Raw genomic sequence first — 27,286 nt, 5'->3', positions numbered from 1 at the left:
GCAGGGTAGATGGCAAAGGGGCAACATTGTAAAGCAACTATACCCTAATTTAAAAAAAAAAAGAAACTTCTGAGGGGGACAAACATGTCTATTATCCTGATGCTGATTTTACAAATGTAAACTTATGTCAAAATTTATGAAAATTTAGAAAAGCTGACTGTATGTTAATAATCTATATGCAGAAGAAGTAATGCTGCATTAAAAGTAAAAACAGAGCACCAATTTCCCTCCATCTCACTGTGTATAAAACATATTGCCCCTCCTCATCTTGGAGCAGCCATGATGGAAGGCCTGGACAATGGTCCCAACTTATTCTCAGAGGGGGACTGTGGACGTAAAGCAATAAATGTAGATTTTCAGAGTGATGCTGCTCTACAGGTGGACGGACATTTCTGATGCTCTTAGTGAGAGAGATAAAGTAAAATTCACTGTTCACATAAAGAGTTCATTGCCAAATTTTAAACAAAATGAGTTTTCTGTTGTTCGACAACGTTAGGAATTTATCTGGCTTCATGATCCCTTCGCTGAAAATGAAGACTATGCAGGTTATATTATCCCTCCAGCACCATCAAACCTGATTTTGATGCTTCAAGGGAAAAACTACAGAAACTTGGAGAGGGAGAAGGGTCTACGACAAAGGAAGAATTCACAAAGATGAAACAGGTGCTGGAAGCTGAGTATTTGGCAGTATTCAAGAAGACCATTGCAATGCATGAAGTGTTCCTGTGTCGTATGGCAGCACACCCTATTTTGAGGAAAGATTTAAATTTCCATGTCTTCTTGGAATATAATCAAGATTTGAGTGTGTGAGGAAAAAAATTAAAAAGAGAAACTTGAAGATTGCTTTAAAAAAATATGATTAAATCAGCAGATGAAGTAATTGTTTCTGAGGTAAAAGATGTAGATGATTTCTTTGAGCATGAACGAACATTCCTTTTAGACTATCATAACCGAGTTAAGGACGCATCTCCTAAATCTGATAGGATGACAAGATTCCACAAAAATGCTGCAGACGATTACAATAGAATTGGTACTTCATTATATGCTTTAGGAACTCAGGATTCTACAGATATATGCAAGTTTTTCTTAAAGTTTCAGAACTGCTTGATAAAACAAGAAAAATATTCAATAGATGCACGAATGTCAGCTGATGAGGACCTCAAACTTTCTGATATTTAAAATATTACTTAAGACAATCTCAAGCTGCTAAGGATCTCCTCTATCGAAGATCTAGGTCACCAGTGGGTTATGAAACTGCTGATAAAGCACTGGATAAAGCAAGAGCGAAAAATAAAGATGTTCTGCAGGATGAAATGTCCCAACAATTATATTGTCAGAAATCTGAAAATATATCTGAATCTGCAAAACAAGAACTTATAATTTTTTTTTTTTTTTTTGTGGTACGCGGGCCCTCTCACTGCTGTGGCCTCTCCTGTTGCAGAGCACAGGCTCCGGACGTGCAGGCTCAGCGGCCATGGCTCACGGGCCCGGCTGCTTCACGGCATGTGGGATCTTCCCGGACCGGGGCACAAACCGGTGTGCCCTGCATCGGCAGGCGGACTCTCAACCACTGCGCCACCAGGGAAGCCCAAGAACTTATAGATTTTAAGACAAGAAGAGTTGCTGCATTCAGAAAAATTTTAGTGGAACTGGCAGAGTTAGAAGTGAAGCATGCAAAGGGTAACGTGCAGTTGCTGCAGAACTGCCTGGCAGGGTTGAATGGAGTCAAACAAGCCACACTCCACCTTCCAGTTATAAAGGGCTGCCTTCCTTCAGATCTGACTTTTTTTCTTAATGATGTTAGGCATTTACTTACTGTTCACTGGAAAAAGAAAAAGAAAACGGTGATAAAGTGCATCTACTCTCCCTTTTTCTGAGAAACAATGGAGTGTTGCCGCCCACAGGTGCTGCGGACATGTGCTCCTGTGCCTGTGCCCCAGACAGTTGCCGATCATCGTGCCCTCCTCCTCTTTAGAAGCCCAAAGTTCTGTCTTTTTTAAAGTAGCCTCTATAACTGTGTTTATTTTATAAATAGTATTCCTTATGGCGGCCAATCTTATTTATCTTTAAGTAATTTCTGAAGTTTAACCCTTTCAAAATACGTTGTTCAAACAAGATAAGGATTGCCGTTACATGGTTTTGAATTTTGTTTTCAAAAAACACTGTATACCACCTTAGTTCACTCTTGTATCCTGGTAAAGTGTCTTAACCAGACTTTTTTTTTAAAATTATTTATTTATTTTTTGGCTGCGTTGGGTCTTCATTGCTGTGAGCAGGCTTTCTCTAGTTGTGGCGAGCTGGGGCTACTCCTTATTGTGGTGCACGGGCTTCTCATTGTGGTGGCTTCTCTTTGCTGTGAAGCACAGGCTCTAGGCCCTCGGGCTTCAGTAGTTGCAGCACGCGGGCTCAGTAGTTGTGGCTCGTGGGATCTAGAGCGCAGACTCAGTAGTTGTGGCCCGTGACCTTAGTTGATCCGCGGCATGTGGGATCTTCCCGGACCAGGGCTCGAACCCGTGTCCCCTGCATTGGCAGGAAGATTCTTAACCACTGCGCCACCAAGGAAGTCCCCAGACATTTTAAATTAATGAACATTTCTTAGAAGTTTTGGGACAGACTTTATGTAATCTTTGTAAGTATGATTTCTGTAGAAAAGCAAATGCAATAGTATGCTTGCCTTAAACTTGTAGACTAAACCAACTATTGTCAAATAAGCAGTGATAACAGTGAATAAAACAAGCATATTGCCTTCTACACACCAGAGCAGAGCTGCTCCATGTGGCTGTCAGCTGCCCAGGGGCAAAGGCTGTGTCTTTCTTGCTCTCAATCCCTAGCATCTAGTACAGTGCCTAGGACATAAGTTCTCAATAAATAGTGAATGGAACTAGGTATTTCTTCAGGAATTTACACTTCGGGAATTCCCATAGAATTCAAATGTTTAAGCAGCTTGCTAAACATTTATCAGATTGCCCAAAGTGGAAGAGCTATGTCAAGAAGCTTAAGTTAAAAAAAAAAAAAAGAAAAAAGACAAAAAAAGAAGCTTGTGTAGAAGTCAGTTCTCAGTGGTTCCAATTTTATATTTAACCATAAAAACGTGGAGTGACACAGATTTGCTAACTGAAGTTGTTCTGATATCAACCAACTTTGTGAGTAGTACATGGAAGAAAGAACTTCTAAGAGAACTGAGGACTGATAAGAAGAACATCTATGAGAACAGCAAACGCTTAAGCAGCAGATGGTAGCCATGGGGTTAGTATCGTGATCTCATTAAAATATACGGATGGGAGTGTACATGTAATAGTGTATTCTCACATCTCACATCTCCTATTCGCCCTCAACAGACAAGCTTCCCTCCTACTCTCCCCCACCCCCAATTAAAGCCATCTAATGCGAACACCCACAACTTCCCTCCCTTTAGCCTCTAAACTTTATTATAACCACATAGCCTTTCCAAATCTCTTATATTAATTACAGGAATATGTGATATGGCCTTACTACTTTTAGATCAACTTCACTTCTGTTCTCACCCCATCTCCTTCCTCCTTCACCTCTCCTTGACCCATGTTCTCATTTTCCTCACCCCAAATAAAACTTTCCTTGAACCTCTTTCCCCTAAAACCTCAATCCCCTTTCACTCTTCAACCCATCGTCTTTCCAAAGCTTCCTTCTCTGGCTTTTCCTTTCTCAGTTTATGGAGTCACAGTCTACTCAGTCTCTCAAGCTAAAAAGTTTGCAATTATCCTTAAGATCCTGTCTTCCATATCAAGTTGATCATCCAGGCTTGTGACCAGTTAAATTGCATTTCAGAAATATCTCTTGAATACATTCCTCCTCTGTCTCCTCTTTACCCTGTTTTGGTTCAGACTCTGATCATCATTACCCTTAACTACTGCAACAACCACCATATCTTTTTTCCACCAGGCATCTTACGTTCTCCAGCCCAACTTCTACCCCACCACCACTGCCACCACCAGAATTATCTTTCTGAAATATGAATCCAATTGGGTCACTCCTCTGCTAAAACTTTGACTCTGCTTTGCCTAAGGGACAGAGGCCAAGCACTTGGGTGTGGTACTAATTGTCCATCAATCAAATTCCCCATCACTTACCCCAGGCTGCTGCCACATTGACCTTCCTATGGTCCCGTGCTGTGAAGCCACACTTCTTCACATGTTGGTCCTTCTGCCTGAGATGACTTTCTCCTTCTGGAAAATTTCTACTTGTCCTTCAATGCAGCTTAAATAACACCACTTCTGAGAAGGCTGCACTCCCCTCTGAAGAGCTGGATGTTCCCTCTCCTCTGTGTGCCCATAGCATTTTGTTTATATTTCCATTTTAACATGTATAATGTTGTTTTAAGGTTTTTTGAGAAATCTCTTTTCCTCTATGACCTCTTTATAAACTAAACTCATTCAGGACAGGAATCAAATTGTATTTGTCTTGTATCTGCTGTGCCCAGAGCAATAATTGACATCCAGTAGAAGCCAATAAACATTTGTTGAGTGAATGACTGCGCCAGCAGCATTTGTCTACTGGGCAGTCCCAGGCAGCTGGTGTAAGGTTAACAACACGACTTCTTAAAATGTGCAAGAGAAAGTGCATTGAGTGGATATGCTGTAACTGCAGAGTAACACACCCCAAAGACAAATGCAAAGGATATTTGCTCTTTTTCTGTTATTTGGACTAACTGATGTTTTAGATTAACTACTATTTTGGATGAACTCTCCCTCTACCTCCTTCCTGTAATGTTGATCTACTTGAGTGTGTAAATCCTTTTCTTAGATTGTCCACACCACTGTACCTCTTGCCCAGGATAAATAATTGGAAGTTAGTTATAAATCCTGCCTCTTTCTGGGATAGCAGATTTGGGTGCTGTTTCCTGGCCTATTGTGAGTCATACATGACAGAACTTGAAACAGGTTTACTTATATTTTTCCTAGCTGAAAGATTTATTTTAAATGTTTGCTGTTTTCACCTTCTAATTCCAAAATCCCTTTTTTTTCCTTTCTGTTTTGTTCACTCCTATGTCTCAAGCACTTGGAACAGTGGCTGGCACATAGTAGGTGTTTGATAAATATTTGTTGAATGAGTGAATGCATGTTTATTATTCTCAGATATGTTGTACATATGAGAAATATGTATAACATAAATATAATCTTAAATAAATAAAACAGATGTCCATGTACATCCCACCAAGCTTAATAGATTATTTTTAGTATTAGTGAAACCACCTTTGTGTCCCTGATTATATCACTTTTCTCTTCCTCCGTAGGAAACCTCTATTCCAAATTATATCATTCCTTACATTTCATTGTGTTTTACTACATATAGATCCTTTAACAATATATTATTATTTTTTAAAAAATATTTATTTACTTGGCTGTGCCAGGTCTTGGTTGAGGCACACGGGATCTTCATTGCGGCATGCAGGATCTTTAGTTGCGGAGTGTGGGATCTAGTTCCCTGACCAGGGATTGAACCCGGGTGCACTGCACTGGGAGCATGGAGTCTTAACCACTGGACCACCAGGGAAGTCCCAACAATATATTATTTAGATTTAAATGTGTTTGAAGTTTTGTAAAAATTCTGTCATGATGTATGGATTCTTCAGTGACTTGCTTTTTACTCTCAACATTATATTTATGAGATTCATTCCATTGTAGCATATGCTTTCAGTTCAGTTTAACCGCAGTATTATAGTTAAATAAATGAATATAACACAGTTTATTTAGCCATTCTCCTGTCAATAATAGTTGAGTTGGAGAGGATAAAAGGTAAAGCTTTGAGAGTTAGAAATACTCTTCTTGAGGACCAACAGAAATGTGGAATCATCTTCCCTGGAGCCTTTGAAAGTTAGACTAAAATAGCTTTGAGTGGAGGAAGGAGGAAAACTCTGGAACTATTTGGATCCCATGGAGGACTGTTATTTGGCGGGGGTCTCATGACTGGATCATCTGAAAAGTCCTTCTCCTTCTACTTAACCCAGGGTGGCTGCCCCAACAAGAAAAACATTTCAGGAGTCAGTGGACAAGGTGTGGGGAAGAAGAGGAGACAGAAAGACTGTCCTCTAGAGCAGGGCAGGAGGAGTGGAGCGAGAAGAAATGCTCTAGAGGGGTGGACTGACAGAGAGTGGGTGAACGACACTCCTGGCTCCTCCAAAGGGACATCACCAACCATCTTCAGGTTTTCATCCTAGGCAGGTGAAGGGGAGTGAGAGAGGAAGGACAATGCGGTGTAAATTACTACACAGCACTTGGCTTTCAGAGTACTGCCCGTAAGAGAGATTTATGGAGTGAAACTTCGAGCATAGGGTTCTAGAAAATGCTCACACCACCTTCAGGCACATATATCAACTACATTTGTGCACTCGTGCATGGACCTCCTCCATGTGCATACATAGAAATTCATGCCCATAGAATAAGCATATATGCAACGGTGTGCAACATAATTTCACTACACTTTGCAGATACAACCCTGTCCATTCTTGTGTTTTCACACAGGATCCAGGCTAGATCCAACCACTGATGTGGGTTTTGTTCTGGTCGACATGGTTGAGAGGGGCACCTGTAAAGGTGATGAGGAGTTGCAGAAATCTGCACTAAGGATTTTGAATTGAATACAGCAAATGATTGTTCTTCAGGAAGGACATGAGGAAAGCAGTGTTTCACACAGGTTATTTTGTTAACTGTACATAAGAGGGAGTTAGGGCTTCCCTGGTGGCACAGTGGTTAAGAATCCACCTGCCAATGCAGGGGACATGGGTTCGAACCCTGGTCCAGGAAGATCCCACATGCTATGGAGCAACTAAGCCCATGCACCGCAACTACTGAGCCTGCACTCTTGAGCCTGTGAGCCACAACTACTGAGCCTGTGTGCTGCAACTACCGAAGCCTGCATGCCTAGAGCCCGTGCCCCGCAGTGAGAAGCCACCACAATGAGAAGCCTGTGCACCGCAATGAAGAGTAGCCGCCCCCCGCCACAACCAGAGAAAAAGCCCGCGTACATCAACAAAGACCCAACTCAGCCAAAAATAAAATAAATAAATTTATTTTTAAAAAAGAGGGAGTTAAATTTTTTTTATTAGTTTCTGCTTTATAACAAAGTGAATCAGTTATACATACACCTCTGTTCCCACATCCCTTCCCTCAAGCATCTCCTTCCCTCCCACCCTCCCCATCCCACCCCTCCAGGCAGTCACAAAGCACCGAGCTGATCTCCCTGTGCTCTGCAGCTGCTTGAGGGAGTTAAATTTTGATTCACTAGAAATGGAGACTGAGAAGTAGACAACGCCACTGAACAGACGCAAAAGACGAGACTCGGAAATTTCAGATGAAAAATTAGGACTGTAACTACAAAGACCAGAAAGATTGAACCTGGGATAATGTGTATCTGTCTCCTTCTATTTCCAAATTCCTGGGAGTCAGGGTGCAGCCAGGAGCTGGGGGAGAGGGATTTTTGATCTCACGCCCTTGCGTGCTCTAATGAGAAAGGCTGCCGCCCTGTCTGGGTTTCTCAGGAGCTCACTCAGAGGCCTGCAAACAAGGGCTTCTGAGCCAAACCTATGGCGACGTCCTGGCTGATGTGAAGCAGCCTCCTGGACAAACTGAGAAAGGCAAAAAGGAAGGGAGACTTAGGGTGCTGAGAGGGCAACTCAGCCATTCCCCCCTGCAACCCCACGGTGGCTGCACACCACCCTACATTGATCATGACCACTCTTTCCTAAAAAGGCTTGCTTTCTTCACTTGATTTCAATGTTAATGGTTGGGAAGGGATTTCCAAGCATTCGTGCTTCAGTGGTAACATCTAGGATGTGCATGCAGAAGTCTTTCATATGTTTAAGAGCAATGGTAGAGTCATCATAGAGCCTTTTCATATGATCATTTTAGTTGTATTTGTATTTCTTTGCCATTTAGTGGTTGAACCATATGCAATTGCTGACATATTTGACCATTTTGGCCTACAAAAACAATCTCATAGGTTTCAAATGAATATTAAGAACCTGCTGTGTGTTTAATAGGGTTAGGAGGTGATTTGGTGTAGTGGTTAAAAATCAGAGCCAGGGCTTCCCTGGCGGCGCAGTGGTTAAGAGTCCGCCTGCCGGGCTTCCCTGGTGGCGCAGTGGTTGAGAGTCCGCCTGCCGATGCAGGGGACACGGGCTCGTGCCCCGGTCTGGGAAGATCCCACATGCCGCGGAGCGGCTGGGCCCGTGAGCCATGGCCGTTGAGCCTGCGCGTCCGGAGCCTGCGTGTCTGGAGCCTGTGCTCCGCAACGGGAGAGGCCACAACAGTGAGAGGCCCACATACTGCAAAAAAAAAAAAAAAAAAAGAGTCCGCCTGCCGATGCCGGGGACACGGGTTCGTGCCCCGGTCCAGGAAGATCCCACATGCCGCGGAGCAGCTGGGCCCATGAGCCATGGCCGCTGAGCCTGCGCGTCCGGAGCCTGCGCTCCGCAACGGGAGAGGCCACAACAGTGAGAGGCCCACGTACTGCAAAAAAAAAAAAAAAAAAATCAGAGCCAAACTGCTTTTCTTCTCCCAGATCAGCTCCACCATCTAGTTTTGATACATTACTTAACTTTTCTGTTTCCATTTTCTCATCCTTAGAATGGAGATGATAATATTAGTTACTTCAAAGGCTTGTTGTGAGAATTTAAATGAGCTGTCACATATAAAGCACTTAGAACAGTGCCTAACTCAAACCAGGCCCTATATAAATATCAACTATTATTACATACCAGTCCCTATTATCTCATTTAGTTTTATTATTAAATAGTTCAGGCATACAAAAAAATATATATAAGAAAATTAACACTTATGTGCCAACGTTTCAGCTTAGAAATTAAGTATTAACACAAATATAAGGAAACCCATGGCTACACTTCCCCTATCATATTAGTGTTTCTCTTTCTCAGAGGTATCCTCCATCATGAATTTGAGGCTTATCATTACCATGGAAGTTTTTTCTTTTTAATTAATTAATTAATTAGTTTAAGCAGATTTTGTTATTTATTTATTTATTTATACCACACTGTGAGGCCTGCAGGATCTCAGTTCCCTAACCAGGGATTGAACCCAGGCCGCAGCAGTGAAAACCCGGAATCCTAACTACTAGGCCACCAGGGAATTCCCACCATGGAAGTTTTTAAATACTTTTACTACATATGTACGTAACATAAGCTATATACAATATTGTTTTATGTTTCTTAATTTGCATACCATATTTATCCTTCAACTAGCTTTTGGTGTTCAATATTGTTTTTGATATTTATCCGTGTGGCCACACGAGACTAATTTATTCATTTTAACTGCTGTAGAGTATTCTAGTATAAAGAATTGCCACAGTTTATTAGCCATTCTCCTTTGGGATACCTTGAGGATGCATCCAAATCTTTGCTATTACAAACTTGTTATTTAATTTAGTCAACCAAATTTTATTGAAGACATGGCAAGTGTGCCTAAGTGGCATAAGTGTGGGGAAGGGTGGTATGTGATTACTTCAGAGAAGTAGCTGAGGATTTTATTCTGTGATGGGAAATGACTGGAGGATGTTGAGCAGGGGAGTGATTTATTTTTTAAGAGATCATCATGGGGCTTCCCTGTGGCACAGTGGTTGAGAGTCCGCCTGCTGATGCAGGGGACACGGGTTCATGCCCCGGTCCGGGAGGATCCCACATGCCGCGGAGCGGCTGGGCCCGTGAGCCATGGCTGCTGGGCCTGCGCGTCCGGAGCCTGTGCTCTGCAACGGGAGCGGCCACAACAGTGAGAGGCCCGCGTACCGCAAAAAAAAAAAAAAAAAAAAAAAAAAAAGATCATTATGGCTACTATCAAAATATCCAAGAGGTAAAAGTAGAAGCAAGAAGACTGGGTAAGAATTTATTGCTATAGTCTAAATGAGAGGTGGTGATGACTTAGATAGTGATAGTAGCAGAGAAAATGGTGAGAAGTGGTCAGATTCAGAATATTTTTTGAAGTTAGACCTAACAAGATTTTCCAATGGATTTGGTAAGGATTATATGAAATAGAAATCAAGAATAACTCCAAGTTTTTTGCCTGAGGAAATGGATGAGTGATAGTGCTATTTTCTTAAATGGGGGAACGTTGCAGGAGAAAGTTTGCTGGGGAGAAATGAATACTTGGTTTTGAGGATGTTAATTTTGAGATGCTTATTAGACACCCAAGTGGAAATTTTATTTTATTTTATTTTATTTGCATTATGTGGGCCTCTCACTGTTGTGGCCTCTCCCATTGCGGAGCACAGACTCTGGACACGCAGGCTCAGCGGCCATGGCTCACGGGCCCAGCCGCTCCGCAGCATGTGGGATCTTCCCGGACCGGGGCACGAACCCATGTCCCCGGCATCAGCAGGCGGACTCTCAACCACTGCGCCACCAGGGAAGCCCCCAAGTGGAAATTTTGACTTGGAAGTTGGATATATGAGTGTGGTGTTTAGGGGACAGGTATAAGCTAGAGATGTAATTTAAAAGTCATTAGAATAATAGTGTTTCTTACTTTAAATTCCCGCATATTTTCCTCTAAAGGTGTTGCACTTTTCGCATTTCACATTTACATCTTTAATCCGGTTGGAATTAATTTTTTTGTTTGGTGAGAGAAAAGGATTTAAGTTCCCCCCTAAGGGTGCCCATTGTCCCCAGCAGCATTTAGTACATAGTCCAGCCTTTTCTCTACTGGTTTGAAATATCAGATACCAGATTTAAATAGCACAGGTCTGTTTCTGGGTTCTCTATTCTTTTAAATTGGCCAATCTGACCATCCCTATGCAAATACCACACTATCTTAATCATTATCTGATTTAGTCAGGGCTTAATGCAAGAACAGAAGTAACTAGATATTCTAAGCAGAAAGGAATTTACTACAATGATTTAAAGAAATTCGATGCTTACAAAATTGTTGGAAGGGCTGAAAGAACAGGAGTCAGAAAGTACTACTAAACTTGTTTGTTGAAGAACATACCACCGTGGTTGTGATCAAGAGGCCAGGAAGCTGCTGCTCCCATCATAGCTGCCAGCACCACCCATATATGCCCCAAAGCTTCAGAACAAAGCTGTAGTTGCTATTTATAACTTTCTTTTTTTTTTTTTTTTTTTTCTGTACGCCGGTCTCCCGTTGCAGAGCACAGGCTCCGGACGTGTAGACTCAGCGGCCCTGGCTCACGGGCCCAGCTGCTCCGCGGCATGTGGAATCTTCCCGGACCAGGGCACGAACCCGTGTCCCCTGCATCGGCAGGCGGACTCCCAACCACTGTGCCACCAGGGAAGCCCTATAACTTTCTTAATCAACTACTCATTCCATGTTCTTTTGTCTTCAATCAGTACCTAGCTGGTTCGGGTTCCTAGTGGAGAGGTCCAAACCTTTATTCCTGACAAAGCTAGCTTGTAGTGGTTCTGCCTGCATTGGAGGTGCTCTAATCCTCCATTAGCTCTACCCTGGTCATGGAGGTACTGTGAGGCACCCCAGAGGATCCCCTGGGTTTTAAGCACACTCTTCCCTGCTCTCATTGCAAGGCAACCACTCTGTTTCACCCCAGCTGTTAGAGGAGCTCCTTTGCCTGTTAGTTCCGTGGCATGAATATAAAATGTCCAGAAGGCCATAAAAGTCTCCTAGGAATTAATACCTCTAAATCAGCAGAATCCAAAGTTAGAGGAATGAGAGGCAAGAAAAATGTTTAAGTAGGTCATTACGTGTAACAGTGAGAGAGGTCAGCCCTACATACATTCCTTGGTACCTAGACCCATATATTCTGGCTATGGGAGAAATATCTCCAAATATGGCTCTCCCAGTCAGTCATATTAGACAGCACCCCCAAAATCACAAAGTGTTTTCTCCCATCTGGCTCTGTAGTAGAGTCTTCATTAGGCCCTTCTACCATTCCATAAAGTCTGCTGTCTATGGATGATGGGAATACATGTTAAGACTGTTGAATCTTGTGAGCATAAGCCCACTGCCTCACTTCTTTCGGATGGGAGAGATACCGTGTGGGCTATCATAATGGTGAAGAACACACTAGTAAGTTCGGATGATGGGGCTGACAGAAGCATTGTGGGCAGAGAAGGCAAATCCAAAGCCAGAGAAAGTATCTATTTCAATGAGGACAAAACACTGCCTCTTCCATGATGGAAGGGATCCACTATAATCAACCTGCCTTAACTGGTTCCCTCAGGTACAGTATCATATGGCTCATTATGGGTCTGTGCTATTGGCAGATTATCCTCAGGAGGTATATAGTAGCCAGACCTACCTTGGTGAGAGAAAAATTTGTTGAGTAATTTCCAACCTCGTCCTCATAGCTACTGTGTTAATGAGCTCTCTTGGCAAGCCCTGAGTCGTTCAATAGCGAGTGACTGACATTTACAGACCCAGGTGATTATGTCTACCTGATTATTGAGACCTCACGGTGCCTTTTGGTGAGAGAGCATTTACCAATTTGTAGTTTTGTTGATTATTCCTATTGTATCCTTGTTTTCTAATTTTTACTTTTACAATTATTATTTCTTTCCATCTGCTTTGATTGGGGGGAGGTTCTGTGACTGTTTTGTTTTGTTTTTTTGGTAATTTCTTGAGTTGGAACTTAGCTTTTTTTTCTCTTTCTTCTTTTGTAATGTATTAAGACTATAAAGACCTTTCTAATGCTACTTTAGCTATATCTCACATATTCTGATTGTGTATTTTCTTTATTGTTCAATCTAAATATTATCTAATTTCCATTATTAGTTACACTTTAAATTTTTTTCTTTTTTTCCAACTATCTGGGAATTTAATCTTTTTGTTATTGCTATCTAAATTAATTGCTTGTGTGCAGAGAAATGTGGTCTTGTGTAACCCTGATTCTTTTTATTTGTTGAGATTTGTTTTGTGCCCCAGTGTTTGGTCAGTTTTTGAAATGTTCTGTATATTCTTAAAACAAATGTGTATTCTCTAATAGTTGCATAAAGCATTCTACATATATTCATTAGAGAATGCTTGCTAATTGTGTTATTCAAATCTCCTATGTTTTTACTAGTTTTTGTCTACCAATATACCAGTTACTAGAGAGTTATAATTTTTTAAATCTCCAACTATTATGTTGAATTTATAAATTTCTTCTTATAGCTTTGTTTTATGTACTTGAAGTGACCACACAAAAGTAAATAATTGCTATATCTTCCTGGTAAACTGTTGCTTTTATGATTACGTAGTGATTCCATTTTTAAAATCTTAAGGGCTATTTTTTTAATTGTGGTAAAATATAAATACCATAAGATTTACCATTTTAACCATTTTTAAGCAAACAGTTCAGTGGCATTAAGTCCATTCACATTGTTGTGCAATCATTACCACTGTCCATCTCCAGAACTTTTTCATCATCCATCACAAACTGAAACTTTGTACCCATTAACCAATAACTTCCTATTATCCTCTCCCCCTAGTGCACAATAACCACTTTTCTATGTATCTTAAAGTTTATCTTGTCTCATCTTAATATAGTAATACCACCTTATTTGGTATTTTTTCTATTCTTTTAGTTTCAAGCATTCTATGTCGTTATGACATATAACAGCACATAACTAAATTTTAAAATCCAGTCTGACAACCTCAATCTGTTAACTGGCAAGTTTAGTCCATTTATATTTAATGAGTTTACTGATAATTTTTGTTTTATATGCACCATATTATTTTGTGCTTATAGTTTTTCCATGCATCTCTCTTCCTGCTTTCTATTAAATTGATGAAAGTTTTTTTTTAAATTCCTTTTCTCCTTTACTAATTTGCAAGTTGTATATTCTATTTCTATTCTTTTCATGATTACTCTAATTTTTAAAAAATAATCTTACCGTCTTAAACAATATCCCTATTATCATCCCGAATAATGCAAGAACCTTGGAATACTTTAATTCTGATTGTATCTCACTCATTTTATATGTTATTGTTGTCCAGTATTATAATAAAACTTTATTTTTATATCCCCAGATTAGTCACTCTTACTATTGTTTCCCTAGTCAATGCTTAATACCCCCATGTTTTCCAGTTTCTTTACTCAACAAAACTGTTCTCACTATTCTTATTTTTATCTCACTTCATCCTTCTGGGTTGAAATTCTCTTTAGGAAATTCCCTAAAGAAAATGTCTTTAGTGGGAGGTCTGTTTGTGTTAAGAAACCTGTTGTGTTTGTCTGGAAATTTATCTATTTCATCCTTACTCTTGAATGATAGTATATCTGAGTAAAGAATTCATGATGAAAAAATTTTAAAACTCAGTACTTTGAATACATTATTCACTGTTATCTTGTCTCTGTTGTTGCTTTCAGAAAGTCTGCTGTGAACATAATTGTTGTTACTTTGAAGGTAATGTGTTTTTCTCTCTGTTTGCTTTTTAATCTTTTCTCATTGTACTTGGAATTGTTCAATTCATAGCAACATATATGAGTATGGATTTAGTTTAATCGATCGTGGTGAAGATTTGTGTAATCTGAACCTGAGGATTCATGTCTTCTGCTAATTCTGGTAAATTCTCAGCCATAATCTTTGAATGTTGCCTCCTCCAATTCTCTTTATTCTCTCCTCCAGAACTAATATAAGTTGGACCTTCTCATTCTCTAACCCATCTTTTAGTCTCTAATACTTTCTAACTCTTTATCTCCTTGTATTATCTTCTGAACAATTTCCTCAGATCTCTCCTCTAGCTCTATAATTCTCTCTTTCCTTATGCCTAGGTTTCTTTTTATTCATCCATTTATTTTCTTTTTAAACTTAAAAAAATATGAAGTGTAACACACATACATAAAAGTGCACAAAAAAGTATTGTTGAATTAAGTACTATAGTTACAGATCAAGAAATAGAATGTTGCCAGACCTCAGGTGCCCTACATGTGCCCCTTCCCAATCACAACTGTTTTCCTCTCCACTAGAGGTAATCATAATCCTGATTTTCATGGTAATCTCTTTCTTGTATTAAAAAAAAAAAGTTCTACTACCTAAGTTTGCATTCCTAAACAATATAGGTTAGTGTCATTTGTTTTGAAACTTTATAAAATAAATACTGTACATAAATTTTTGTGTCCTTATCTCTGGACCAATATTATATATTAAATATCCACCTATATTATTGTGTTTATCCATGGCTCACTCATTTTTGTGTGTGTTTATACAATATCCCACTGTCTAATATACCAAATATTTAACCATTCTACTGCTATGAACATTTTGTTGTTTTCAGTTTGGTGCTATTATGAGCAATTTTGCTATGGACATTATGGTTCATGTATACTGGTATATATAGGTGTGCATTTTTTGGTAGGTTATATACTTAGAATTGCTGAGTCCTAAGGTATACATACCTTCAATCTTATCAGGTAATGCCACACTGTTCTTCAAGATGTACTAAATTATGCTCCTATCAGCACTATAGGAGTATCCCCACTGCTTAGCAACCTCACCAGTACTTGGTATTATGAGAATAATTTGAGCCAATATGGTGGGTATATAATAGTATCTCATTGTGGCCTTAATTTGTAACTAGTAATTTCAATAGTTACTAATTAAATGATACACTTCTATTCATTTGGTTTTTATATTTAGCTACCCTCATAGATATGGTCTATTTGTGCTGACCATCCATTTTCATTACCTTATCTTTTCATATAAGAGGATCTAGAAAGCAAAACAAATAAACACCTACCTACATTTCCCAAGTTCTGGATACAAATTAGGTTCCACCCAAGAGATGTATTCATGGGAGATTTAGAAGGCAGAAACAAAGTAGAGTCCACCCTTCTGCTACTTTTAGTGCTGCTTTTATTTTTGTCAATGTGAAAGGCAGGTGTGATAAAGACAATGAATTGACTCAGGCTTCCACTCCTCTAGCCCATTCAATGATTTGTAAGCATTTAGTTCCCTGATTTCTTCCTGTTTAAAATACCTAGAGAGATTTCTTTTCAGTCCTGAATCCTGACTCATACAATGACTATTGTACTTCACATAACCTAACATGGTATCAAAGGTAAGAAGCACCATTATTTTACTGACATTAAAAAAGCCATTAGTGGGCTTCCCTGGTGGTGCAGTGGTTGAGAATCTGCCTGCCAATGCAGGGGACACGGGTTTGAGCCCTGGTCTGGGAAGATCCCACATGCCGCGGAGCAACTAGGCCCGTGAGCCACAACTACTGAGCTTGCGCGTCTGGAGCCTGTGCTCCGCAACAAGAGAGGCTGTGATAGTGAGAGGCCCGCACACCGCGATGAAGAGTGACCCCCGCTTGCTGCAACTAAAGAAAGCCCTCACACAGAAACGAAGACCCAACGCAGCCAAAAATAAATAAATAAATAAAAATTTTTTTAAAGCCATTACTGCAATTAAACTAAGACAATTGTTTCTTTTTTTTAATTAATTAATTTTTGGCTGTGTTGGGTCTTTGTTGCTGCGTGTGGGCTTTCTCTAGTTGCAGTGAGCAGGGGCTACTCTTCCTTGCAGTACACAGGCTTTTCATTGCGGTGGCTTCTCTTATTGTGGAGCACGGGCTCTAGGTGCGTGGGCTTCAGTAGTTGTGGCACACGGGCTTCAGTAGTTGTAGCTCATGGGCTCTAGAGCACAGGCTCAGTAGTTGTGGCACACAGGCTTATTTGCTCCGAGGCATGTGGGATCTTCCTGGACCAGGGCTCGAACCTGTGTCCCCTGCATTGGCAGGCGGATTCTTAACCACTGCGCCACCAGGCAAGCCCCAACAAATAGTTTCTTTACACTTAGAATTTTTTGCTACTTCAGGAGCTGGTTCAGGCTTTGGACATAGGTTTTATAATTTATTTATTACTCTTGTGTGTTCATTAGAAAAGAAAATAGGGAATTCCCTGGCGGTCCAGTGGTTAGGACTCCGAACTTGCACTGACAAGGGCCTGGATTTGATTCCTGGTCAGGGAACTAAGATCCCACAAGCCATGTGGTGTGGAAAAAAAAAGAAAAGAAAATATAAGGAAAATAAATGTTAGGGCACTCCTGAAACTTCTTAACATTCAGAGTTCATATCTTCTGAATGTCTTTTAAATTCCATGCATGTCCATATAATGGCATCCTCTGTGACATCAAGAGCATTTCAGAAGAGTGCTCCATATATATAGCCTCCAGAATTTGTTCAAAGTCACTGTTATATCTTCTGCAAATTTTGATGCATATGAACAGGCAGTGACAACTACATCAAAGGAGCTGCCTAGTCCACAGTAATTGTAGGAAATATGCTGATTTCAGAAATGTTAAAATGTGAACAAAGCTCATCTTAGAACGATAAAATATGGTATATTTTTCATATCTAAAAATTCTACTAGATTCTTTTTCAAATTAGTCTGTTCTTTCTGATATTTTTTTCTTATTAAAAATTATTCCTTTGTATCATTAATCATATGAACATGCTTATTTTATTATCTGGATCTGATGATGTATTATCTTAAGTTCTTAGGAGTCCAAATCTATTTGATGTATCTGCTGACATTTGTTCTTCTGGTGGTTTCTTTGTGCCTTCACAATTTTGATTTATGAGTTTATCTTAAGCAAGACTTTATCTGTAGGAATACTGTATAGCTTGGTTGAGGTTTTATATGTTTGCTCCTGCCAGGCAATCAAGCCTGGGATCACTTTTTTTTATATAAGTTTATTTATTTTATTTTTTATTTATTAATTTTTGGCTGCATGTGGTCTTCATTTCTGCACGCAGGCTTTCTCTAGTTGCGGGGAGTGGGGGCTACTCTTCGTTGCGGTGTGCGGGCTTCTCATTCAGGTGGCTTCTCTTGTTGCAGAGCACCGGCTCTAGGCGTGTGGGCTTCAGTAGGTGCGGCGCACGGGCTCAGTAGTTGTGGTTCATGGGCTCTAGAGTGCAGGCTCAGTAGTTGTGGCGCACTGGCTTAGTTGCTCCGCAGCATGTGGGATCTTCCTGGACCAGGGCTTGAACCCATTTTCCCCTGCATTGGCAGGAGGATCCTTAACCATTGCGCCACCAGGGAAGTCCCAAGCCTGGCATCACTTTTAATATTAATTTCTCAGCTAAAGAATTCCTACACCATGCACATGATAAAAAAATTTGAACCCCAAACTGGCATGAAGGTAGGTAAAAAAAAAAAATCTCATAGGAGAATGTGTTTTGATATGTTGGAATTTTTTTCCAGCCCAGAACCCAGACCAAGATAGATAAACTTCTTTGTCCTTTCCCTTACCAGGCAGCAGATATTTTTCCTACTCTTCCTTTTTCTTTGGGCCAAATTTTGATTCCTAATCTGATATGATCATTAAAACCTTAAAAAAAATAGTGGGTACTGACTGGAGAAATGGAATACAAATTACTTAATCTAGTTAAACATATCAAATTGGAAGAAATAAGTAAGCCCAAATAAATCTAAAGTTTGTATTCCTGTATTTATAATATTTAAAAATTAACATTCTGATTAGTGTTTAACTTTAAAACAGAACAAAACAAGACAAAAAAACCCAATCCTTTTGGTTACCAAGATCAGCAACCACTCCTAAATATGCCGTAGGGAACCTCCAGGATCAGCTCTCTCATTTACAGTTCAAGCTTTCAGTTCTCTTCTTATTTTTGGTCCCTTAGGAGACTTTTCTTTCTTTCTAACAAGCTCAGCTATGCATTTAAACATATTTTATATTTTATCCCATATCTCTAAGTGTTTTATAGTAAAGCATTTTTACTTGCTATAATGCTGGAAACAAAAGCCCATTTTATTAATATGTTCTACAAAATTTCCGTTTAATAAATGAGAAAGTTAAGTCTCAAGGAGATTAAATCATTTCCCGAAGTTTACACAGGTAACAAGTGGTGGAACCAAGTTTAAAACTGATCTTTTGTCTTTAAACCCACGCTCTTAGCACCGAACCACAGCTAGACAGCCTTGCAATGTTCAATCTGCTGATACTCCAGTGATCATTTCCATACTTCCAGATAATTGAATGATTACGTTCTTATGTATTATAACAGAGTTAATTTGTACTTTATAAAAATGCCACTATGCTTCAGTAAGTGGTATTGGGAAAGCTGCTCAGCCTCATGTAAATCAATGAAGTTAAAACACAGCCTCAAAAATAAAAACAAACAAAAAAAAACACACCCTCACACCATACATAAAAATAAACTGAAAATGGCTTAAAGACTTAAGTATAAGACATGACACCAGAAAATTCCTAGAAGAGAATATAGGCAAAACATCCTCTGACATACAATGGTGTGTTAGTTTCTGCTTTATAACAAAGTGAATCAGCTATACATATACATATATCCCCATATCTCTTCCCTCTTGCGTCTCCCTCCCTCCCACCCTCCCTATCCCACCCCTCTAGGTGTCATAACAATGTTTTTTTAGATTAGTCTCCCAAGGCAATAGAAATAAAAGCAAGAATAAACAGATGGGACCTAATCAAACTTATAAGCTTTTTCACAGCAAAGGAAACCAACAACAAAACGAAAAGACAACCTACGGACTGGGGGAAAATATTTGCAAACGATGCAACCAACAGGGCTTAATTTCCAACATATAAAAATAATTCATACAACTCAATATCAAAAAAACCAAACAACCCAATCAAGAAATGGGCAGAAGACATTTCTCCAAAGAAGACATACAGATGGCCAATAGGCACATGAAAAGATGCTCAACATCGCTAATTATCGATATTAGAGAAATGCAAATCAAAACTATAATAAGGTACCACCTCACACTGGTCAGGATGGCCATCACTAAAAAGTCTACAAAAAACAAATGCTGGAGAGGGTGTGGAGCAAAGAGAACCCTCCTACACTGTTTGTGGGAATGTAAATTGGTGCAGCCACTATGGAGAACAGTATACAAGTTCCTTAAAAAACTAAAAATAGAGTTGCCATATGATCCAGCAATCCCACTCCTGGGCATATATCTGGAGAAAACCTAATTCAAAAAGATACATTCACCCCAATGTTCATAGCAGCACTATTTACAATAGCCAAGACATGGAAGTAACCTAAATGTCCATCGACAAATGAATGGATAAAGAAGATGTGGTACATATACACAACTGAATAGTACTCAGCCGTGAAAAAGATTGAAATAATGCCATTTGCAGCAACATGGATGGACCTAGAGATTATTATACCAAGTGAAGTAAGTCAGAAAGAGAAAGACAAATACCATATCACTTATATGTGGAATCTAAAATATTGCACAAATAAACTTATTTACAAAACAGAAACAGTCTCACAGACAGAAAACAAACTTATGGTTACCAAAGGGGAAAGGCGGTGGGGGAGGGATAAATTAGGAGTTTGGGATTAGCAGATACATATTACTATGTATAAAATGGATAAACATCAAGGTCCTACTGTATAGCATAGGGAACTCTATTCAGTATCTTACAATAAACCATAATGGAAAAGAATATGAAAAAGAATATATATATGTATATATGTATATATATGTGTATATATGTGTATATGTGTATATATGTGTATATGTGTGTGTGTGTGTGTGTGTGTATATATATATATATATATATATATATATATATATATATATATAAAACTGAAATGGGACTTCCCTGGTGGTGCAGGGGCTAAGAATCCTCCTGCCAATGACGGGGACACGGGTTCGAGCCCTAGTCTGGGAAGATCCCACATGCCGCGGAGCAACTAAGCCCGTGTGCCACAACTACTGAGCCTGCATGTCACAACTACTGAAGCCTGTGTGCCTAGAGCCTGTGCTCCACAACAAGAGAAGCCACTGTAATGAGAAGCCTGCGCACCACAACAAAGAGTAGCCCTGCTCACTGTAACTAGAGAAAGCCCGCGTGCAGCAATGAAGGTCCAACGCAGACAAAAATAAATAAATAAATACATTCATTAAAAAACAAAAAACAAAAAACTGAATCACTTTGCTATATACCAGAAACTAACACAACATTGTAAATCAACTATACTTCAATTTAAAAAAATTTGTAGAACAAAAAAATAAGCCACAATGAAACTTTGATGAATTTTTTAATATTCTAGTTTTTAAAATAGACAATAGACTTCTGGGCTTGGAAGCCAATCTAAAAAAGTATCTTGTCCATCCCCTTGCTTCCAGACAGAACCATCCTCCAGCCATTAATCACAGTCTTTGCTAGATGATAATTTCCCTGGGATCTAAGGTGCTATAGAAGACAAACTATAAATTCTTTTAGTCAAACTCAGGCTTAGCGAGTCTCACTGGCATGGTTTTTCTTCCTTGTCTGAACTCATTCTCTCCTTCTGCACCTTCAGTCACTCCTGTTCACAGGGGAGAGACAAAAGAGCTTTCCTTGTCCTCTTTAAATAACATCTTTGCCCTCTCCCCATTACTGAGTAACCGCAAGCCCCTATGGAATCACTCAAATCCTTTAAGCGTTCCCTTCTTTCTTCCTTTTTTGTCATGAATTTTTTTCTCAGCTGTAACTCCTGGTGAGTTATCTCCCATTAATGATGCTGGCTTACAGAACCCAGATAAAGTGCTATATAAATGCTAAGTAATCACAGCCAGTCTTGGCTTTGTGATGCAGGTTATCTCAGACTGTTGTGTTATGGGATCAGACCCCTGTTGACATTCAGGATGAAGTTTACCAGCTGCAGACTTTTTTTTTTTCATTTTTTGTAATGGAATATTATGGCAAGTGCCAGTGCTCTACTAGGAGCCCTCAAAAAAGAGCATGCTCTTATTTGATGGTTTGTAAGTTCAACATGCATACATATGTGGGACGTTACGGCATACTAATAGGTTTTCAGAATGTGGCTACTCTGGGAGACCAGAGCAAAATCTCTGTGTTGGGTATTGGGATGAGGGTAGAGAGAGATCTAGAGAGAAGAGGGCCCGAACACTAATTCTGGAGGAAATGGGCACACATCCATAACACAGAAAAACAGTCAATCTGCTTAAAATGTTAAAAAAAAAAATAGTTTTGACTACCCAATGCCAATGGCCAACGTAACAGATTTTTGCACTGACTTAACTAAAGCATTCCATTGTGTAATCTACTATCATAATCTCCAACATTTGTGTAGAACAAGTGACTATAGAACTATTCATTCTCAGGTTCATTGTCCATACAACACCAACTCAGCTCTTGAAAGGTGAAAATTTCTGTCATTAACCCCTCAGTCCTCACAATATCAAAATGTTTGGAATTTTGTCATTAGAAAACAGAACTGAAAAATTATCTGGGCATTTGTGACAACTATGGTCATCTTCTAATTTTCCTTTCCACCAAATTTTCTGGGAACCTGGATAAAATTGTGATATATATATAGATATATATATATTCTGACTATAGCTAAAATATTCTAAGACTATAGTTAGAAGGAAGCTTAGATTCTATAAACAACTTTCACACATAATGGATGAAGAAACAGGGTCAGAGAGAAAGTGGCTTACCAAAGGATACCCTGGGGACTTCCCTGGTGGCGCAGTAGTTAAGACTCCATGTTCCCAATGCAGGGGGCCCGGGTTAGATACCTGGTCAGGGAACTAGATCCCGCATGCACGCTGCAACTAAGAGTTCACATGCCTCAACTAAGGAGCCTGCATGCCACAACTAAGACCCAGCACAACCAAATAAATAAATACTTTTTTTAAAAAGAAAATTTCTCTTTCTTAAAAGAAAAACAAAGCATACTCTTTATTAAATGATAGATGTGGATTAATATTCATATCTTTTGATTCCTACAGGATTCAGTGCACTTTCCTCTACAGCATACATGCTAATGCAGGTTAGATATTGGACTGATTTTTTGTAGTTCTTTAAATAGGCACTATGGTGCTTGAAGTAGTTGGTTAGATGTATTCTTTCTTATAGACAAAATAATAGGATGATTTAAACACCATTTAAAGTCTGTTATTCTCTTAGTATGTGAAATGGATAGCAGTTAATAGCACTTATGTCTCTATACAGACCTGAAAAGGTGTATCTTCGTATATGGGCATTTGTAATATATATATGAATGTTATTCAGTGTGTGTGCGTGTATACTGAGGGGTTAGTATTACATTTTCCTCCATGGATATATATTTCTCAAACTTTATCATCTATCTACCTACTAATTTAATGCACTAGTCTATTTGTTGGTGCATCTTTTGTATACTTTTCTAAAGTGTTCAAGAGGAAACACAATCAGAACATACAAAGACATGTACCTGCAACCTTTTTTTTTTTTTTTTTAGAATACTTTTGCTGTTGTTGTTGTTAACTAATTTTATTTTTGGCTGCTTTGGGTCTTTGTTGCATGTGGGCTTTCTCTAGTTGTGGCGAGCGGGGGCCAACGTTCCTTGCGGTGCCTGAGCTTCTCATTGCGGTGGCCTCCCCTGTTGCGGAGCACGGGCTTCAGGCACGCGGGCTTCAGCAGTTGTGGCACGTGGGCTCCAGAGCGCAGGCTCAGTAGTTGTGGCACACGGGCTTAGTAGCTCCGCGGCATGTGGGATCTTCCCGGACCAGGGCTCGAACCCGTGTCCCCCGCACTGGCAGGCGGATTCTTAACCACTGCGCCACCAGGGAAGTTCCCATGTACCCGCAACCTTAAACACACACATGGAGACATATAAAGAGTCACACGCTACCACACATTCCTTGGCTCTTCCCTGGATACTCCTGCTATAGCTGGAAGATATTATTGCTACTTCATGCTGGAACTGGTGAAGCAATCTGCTTTTTCTGTTGGCCTTATGTTTCTGACAAGAGATGACTGCATCCCCCTCATATGCTTGGATTTTACTTCTAAAAGGTAGCCAGAACAAAAGCTTCTCCCCTTGTCAGCATTATTGTCACAAACACCTTTACCCAGAAATTCATGTTTGATTCATCTTATCCTGCCAGATTTATAATTCAACAGTGTCCAGCCTCTTCTCCCGTGACTTCGTGTTGCAGAATTTCTGCTCAACCAGGCTCCTGTACTGCCCACACCAACACATACCGTGTCCTCTCCAGTCTCTACACTGCACAAGCCATTGCCCAATCTGGGACACAAGTCTTTTCCCACTTCTGCCCTCAGCCCCTTTTCATTTCTCCTCCCCAACTCTGAGGGATCGACCCTCCCTGGGGATTCCTCTCTTGTCTGATTCCTCCAGCTGCAGCTCCCTCTCCTCCTCCCCCTGCACTGATGTCCATCACCTCTCCTGTCTCTCAGTCTTCTCATCTTTTTGTCTGGGTCCTAAGCCTATGTTCCATCCCCCGCACAGATGGAATAAGGCTCCCTGTGTGCAGGGAACAGCCTCACCTCTTGTTTTGTGGTATCTCCTCTCCCAGTGCCGGAAGTGCCTTGTTCCTGATAGGGGTGTTGACTGACCGACTGGCTAGGGTAGAAGCTCAGCCTTAATACCTCTCTTATCTCTTTTCTTAATTAATTTGATGTCAAATTAATTAATTAATTTGACATCAGTTCTGATGCTTGAGGGGTATTTTCTAGGAGGAGAGGAGTGTTGGAGACCTTGCTCCTGTTCTTTCCCTTCCCAAATAGACTAGTATTTCAACCTGACAGCTCCCAGCTGGTCCTCTGGCGATGGAGCATTGAGTGTTTATTTTCCTGATGTTTTTATTCCAAAGTCTTTGCCAGGGTCATGTTGTTGAAGTCTGCCAAGTGACAGCAGCCCCTGACCCTGCTACTGAATCTGACACATTTTACAGGTACAGCTGTTATCAGAAAATTATAGAAGCCAAAAGCAAAAAAGAAGGGAAAAAGGGGGTCTTAAGAGGTCATCTTGTACATGCCCCTGTCTCTAGTCTAGTATTCATCCATTTCTGCTCAGGTAAATTAGAAAAGATCGAGTATTCAAAGTGCTACACAAGGGAACTGTATATCACACTCTTCTATTCCCACTCCATTGTCTAACAGCCCTCATTGTCAGAAGAATATATTTCATTAAAGAGACCCACTACCTCTTCTTTTGCATGTAGGTCCCTTTCCACTTCGACTGTTCCCAGAAAGTGCATGATGACAAATATAACCAACTGTACACTTGAAAAAGTGAATTAGAAGATTGGACACAATCTACAGAAAGTGGATCAAGTCGTCATCCATGAGGGATAATTCAATATTTAACCCAATCTACCATTCTTTCCAAAGACCAGGCTAATTTCCAGACTGATTTGGTTGTTATCTGTGACATCTGAAATCCCTCCTTGCTCACAATGGTAAGCAGGTTTCCAAGGTTAGATGAGTCTCACCCATAGATTTCAATGCTTTTTTTCTACCCACATCCTGCGCTATAGCTCTTTGCTCAGAGAATGCCACTCAATAACATGCACACTTAATTAGGTCTGTGTAATGCCAAGCAATTGTTTGTAAGCAGGAAGAAGATGTCATCTGGCTAATTGATCCACTCACTACCATATATCTAGATATTTGAAAATAACCCGATGAAGGATTGAAGTTTTTCCTTTATCAGCATGTAGACAGGCCTAAAATCTTATAGTCGAGCAGTATCCACAGACAAAGTTAACTGCATCGTTGACACTTCTGCATTTGGCAGGCTGTGGCCAGACAAGCTTTCTCCCCACCTGGTGACCCCAAGTTTGGCCTGAATGTCTCGGCACTGGTTATAAAGAGGGACGCCAGTGTCTCAAAAATGCCAGAGAGTCTGACAGGCATTCTAACTATCTGGCTTCGCTGCTTTGATTTCCATAAAAGAAGTGGAATGTATAACAGAACTTCAGGACGGAGAGGGCCCAGTTCCTAGGTTTGGAAAGGGCCAAAAAATAGGAACTCATTTCCTGAGAGTGAGTCTAGTCTACAATCTAGGGAAGATGATGGGGGTAATTTGGGTGAACCAGTTCAAGGCAATGTATCCTCATTACCTTTGGAGAAATGCTTTCATACCAGCCACTTCTGCAGGGGACCAGTTTGGGCCATTTCTACACAACCTAGTGAATGAATGGTGATTCTTTACTCAGATCTGGAAATATATCAAACCAATAATTCAGAAAATCTACTTAAAAATCCTAAATTGTCTAGATCTACACTCTCTTGTCTATATGTCAGATTAAGTAACTAATCGCCAAAGTTCTGCTTCATTTGGTGCTATGTAGTTTCCACTACAGTAGCCCTGATCTGGTTAGTTTATCTCCACAACTCAAAATCACTAAACATTGTTCAAACCAATCCCCTACTCTCTCCACCTCTAGAACCACTAGTTGATCTGAAACAGCAGCTGAAGATGGGGCGGGGGGCGGGTAAGAAACCCAAGGTTAAGAAATAAGCCAAAATCACCCCCTCCTTCCCTCTACAGGCACCTAGGCTGAAGCAATCCTGAATTAGGGAGAGGAGAAGATTTCACATTAAATCCAACTCAGGGTCTTGAAGATTCACTGGACTGGACAATCTAACTACAGATCTGAAATTGTGTATATGACTTGAAGCTGTTTTCGGACTGTCACATAAGAAGAGGCAGAAGAGTCTTAGAGCCTCTTAGAGTTTTAATCCCAAGAAAGATTACCTACCATCCGTTGACACTTATAAGGGATGATGGAAGACAAAAATCAAGTTGTATTTTGCTTGTAAAGAGCGTGTTAGTCAAGAATAAAATCCAAAATATACAGTGGAACAAACACAAAAGAAGGTTATTTCTCCCTTGGGTAAAGTCTTAGGCAAATGATTCCTGTCAGTGGGCAGTTCTCCTCCACATGTGATTCAGTGATCCAGGCTCTTCCCATGTGAGTCTCCACTATTCCTTAGGGCCTCAAGGTCAGCATCAAATGGAGGAAGGGGACAGAAAGCATTGGGAGAGGGGATGAGGATACATCCACTTGTTAAAAGCTTTGGCCAGGGCCTTCCCTGGTGGCGCAGTGGTTGAGAGTCCACCTGCTGATGCAGGGAACACGGGTTCGTGCCCCGGTCTGGGAAGATCCCACATGCCGCGGAGCGGCTGGGCCCGTGAGCCATGGCTGCTGAGCCTGCGTGTCTGGAGCCTGTGCTCCACAACCGGAGAGGCCACAACAGTGAGAGGCCCGCATACCGCGCAGAAAAAAAAAAAAAAAAAAAAAAAAGTTTTGGCCAGGAAATGGCATATACATTCCATTGACTAAAACTTAGTCACATGGCCACATCAAACTGCAAAGGAAGCTGGGGAATGTAGTCCAGCTGTGAAGAGCTACCCGATTTTGGGAAAATAGTTGCTATAGGGACCAACCTGGAAAATTCTCGAGAAGAACCAGTGGTTCAACTACAAGTATCGTGAGAATACTTCTTTCTTCTAAAGGAAGATCATCACTGCCCAAAGAGACTTTTTTCCAGATGGTGTGTGTTGATGAATGGGAGAGAGAAAAGATGGGGAGG

At 40.3% G+C, this 27,286-nt stretch overlaps 1 pseudogene; it reads left to right on the top strand.

Moving 5' to 3' along the window:
- The first annotated feature begins 279 nt into the window (after window positions 1-279).
- Window positions 280-24,300, top strand: LOC132499512 (sorting nexin-6-like; annotated as a pseudogene).
- Window positions 24,301-27,286: the final 2,986 nt, after the last annotated feature.

Source organism: Mesoplodon densirostris, chromosome 11, assembly GCF_025265405.1.
Source record: "Mesoplodon densirostris isolate mMesDen1 chromosome 11, mMesDen1 primary haplotype, whole genome shotgun sequence".
Classification (NCBI taxonomy): Eukaryota; Metazoa; Chordata; class Mammalia; order Artiodactyla; family Ziphiidae; genus Mesoplodon; species Mesoplodon densirostris.
The sequence above is the reverse complement of the archived record's forward strand: the minus strand, read 5'-3'. Positions and strand labels throughout refer to the sequence as shown.